Genomic DNA, 3,043 nt, shown 5'->3' on the forward strand with positions numbered 1-3,043 from the left:
GAGAAAGGGTTCTGAAGAACTCTAAATGATCGTTTAGTTTATGCTTTTTTTCTTGCGATCTATCCAAATTTACCTCTCTATTGAGTGTTTTCAGTATAGCAGACGTTGTTAGGTTTTTCTGCAGATTTTCCAAAAAGCTTCGTAATGTTCCTTGCAAGTTGCTCTTGGCTTTGTCGGCATCAAAAGCGGATTTATAAAACAAAAATGAAATATTTTCATTATCAGCATCATTTCCACGATCAATAACTGGGTGTTGCTTAGATACTGTTTTAGTTTGCCGCACGTTGAAATTGGCAAATGTCTAAAAATAACAATGGTGACTATAAATACGTTTATACTTCGAAACCTCATTTTCGAGAATGCACATTATAAAAGTGTACACTTTATGACTGAGATACATTCAGAAAATATGCTTTGGCATACATACCCAACAAGCGAAAAAATCTAAATCAAAGTAAAGCTTTTATTCCAGAGAATAAACACTCAAAAAGAGGATTTATGTTAAACAAGTAAAAAAGTCTGAATTCGGGCGAAGCCGTACATTAAATATCCGGCGCACTTATTACATATAGCTTTTTTCACTTTTCCTAAAACTACCATTACAGGAGTGGTCTTACCCACTATTTGAAACATGTTCGATAGTATGTTCAGCTAGACTCAGTGAGATAAATTAATATATGTAGTTATAATTGGGCGATATCACGCCCATTTTCTAAAACTCCTTAATAATGTAACTTTTTCAAGGGTTTGTTGTGAGTATAAATTTTGAGTAAATTAAATATCGAAGTATCAGCACTTCTGAAATTTGCCGTTATATGAAAACTGGACTTAATTTTAGTGCGATTTCCAAAATTTTGTCGTATCTTACTTACGCTTTCAATACCGTTTTGACCACGTCTGTCTTTCCCGACTGTTGGAAAAAGGCCGAAGTCATTCCTATAAAGAAAGCTAATGGCGGCTAAGGCGTTCCACAAGGATCAATTCTGGGTCCACTATTATTTGTGTTATATGTAAATGACCTTCAAAATGTGTTAAAATATTGCAATATTTATCTATATGCAGATGACATACAGTTGTATCTAGGTTGTCCTTTGGACTCCATCAATGCATGCATAGAAAACTTAAACACTGATCTAGATGCAATTAATATGTGGGCCTGTGACAATGGCCTGGTCCTAAATCCCAATAAGTCTCAATGCATTTCTATATATATAAAAAAAACTCAACCTTGATCATTGCAATAATGTAAAAATGAACAATTGTGTGATAAAATCTTGGAAACTGCTAAGAATTTGGGTTTAATTTTTAATAGAATGCTGACATGGAAGAACCACATTTTTAATGCAATCGGTAAAGTTTATGGCATGTTGCGATCCTTATGGAGTATTCAGTACTTCACACCAGTGAAGATTCGACTGCTCTTAGCTAAAACTTACCTACTACCGATACTACTATACGGCTGTGAATTGTATGCTAGTTGTGACAGTGTATGCAATAGAAAACTTAATATCCTGTACAACAACATTGCTCGGTATATTTACTGCATTGGTCGTTATGAACATATTTCTACTTTTTCCTTAAGGATATTTTCTATTCCGTTCGACGATCTAGTGACACTCAGATGCTTGACATTACTACACAAAATCATAGTCACACAGGATCCCGATTATTTGAAGGAACGATTACAATTCACAAAATCTTCCCGATCTCTTGCTATATGCAATACTAAATTTACGTGCTTAGTATCTGAACGTCAGTTTTTTATTTTCTCAATCCGTCTTTGGAATACCCTGCCCGCAGCGATTAGATTTTTAAAAAACACGAATCATTTTAAGAACGAACTAATGTGTCATTTTGCCAAATGAATTCTAAGGGTCTTGACATCTCTTCCTCTCCATCTTTCTTCTCTTTTCATTTCATATAACTTTTACCTCTACTTTTTATTTTTATTATTTTATTTTGTTTTAATTTTTATTTTACAAGATGTGTAATTACATGTAACTTTAGGTTGTAAGATATCATAGACTGTAAATATAACTATTGGTTGTCGTGTGTGATTAAATAAATAAATAAATAAATAAATTGTACCGAATTTTATACAAATTCATGGAAAGGTTACATATGTGTTAATAAGTAGGCGGTACCACGCACATTATCCAAAAATTTGTTTGAAACGTATTTCTTGCTCAATTTGTATGGCAAATATAAATTTTGAGTAAACTCGCTTGAGTATTTACTGATTTATAGGTTTATTCTCACGTTACCGAAGATTTTGTAACCGGAAAATTTTATTATCAAAAAATGTTAACAGTTCTTGCTCCCGCGATTCTAGATACGTTGTAAGCTGTTAAAATATTCAGCAATTCAGCTATGAAGAATTGTGGAAATTCTGGCATTGCATATTTCACGAAATTTACCGGTTACAGGAGTACACAGAATGCGAAAACAGTTTAAAAATCGAGAGGAACTTTATTTACCGGTTACAAAATTGTTATTACCAGCGCAGAATAGACCTGTTATTGAAGACTTCGGATTTATCTAAATTACTTTTATATGTGATGGGGGCGTGGTTATTGTCAGATTTCAAAATTTTTTTAGCCGTTTGGTTTGTTTTAACGGGACCAACAATTGTGCCAAGTTTACGAGAAATTGGTGAAGCCATTATCATTTTCCAAAAGTTTATAATATTCGTATTTTCCGCTTAAATATCATTGCAAATGTCAATTATGAGTGAATAAGATTCATCAGTTAAAAAAATATCGCAGTTTTCATATTTTTGAAAACTACCGTTATATTGGAGGTAGGCGTGGTTATTGTCCGATTTGGAATCAAACGACATTTTGTACGAATTCAAAAGCGCCTCAAGCGACTATTATTAGTATTTAAATATTTCGATCTAAAAGGCGTTATATTTAAAAAGTGTACTAAACCATTTAATTTCAGATATTTAATCACACCTCTCTGACTTTCATATACCATTTCATCGATCGAAAATATAAACCTCGATTTATAAAATGTAAGCTAGTATCGCATATGATGACTG

This window comes from Rhagoletis zephyria, unplaced genomic scaffold (assembly GCF_001687245.7).
Source record: "Rhagoletis zephyria isolate East Lansing unplaced genomic scaffold, Rhagoletis_zephyria_1.1 Rzeph_scaffold_10643, whole genome shotgun sequence".
NCBI classification, from domain to species: domain Eukaryota; kingdom Metazoa; phylum Arthropoda; class Insecta; order Diptera; family Tephritidae; genus Rhagoletis; species Rhagoletis zephyria.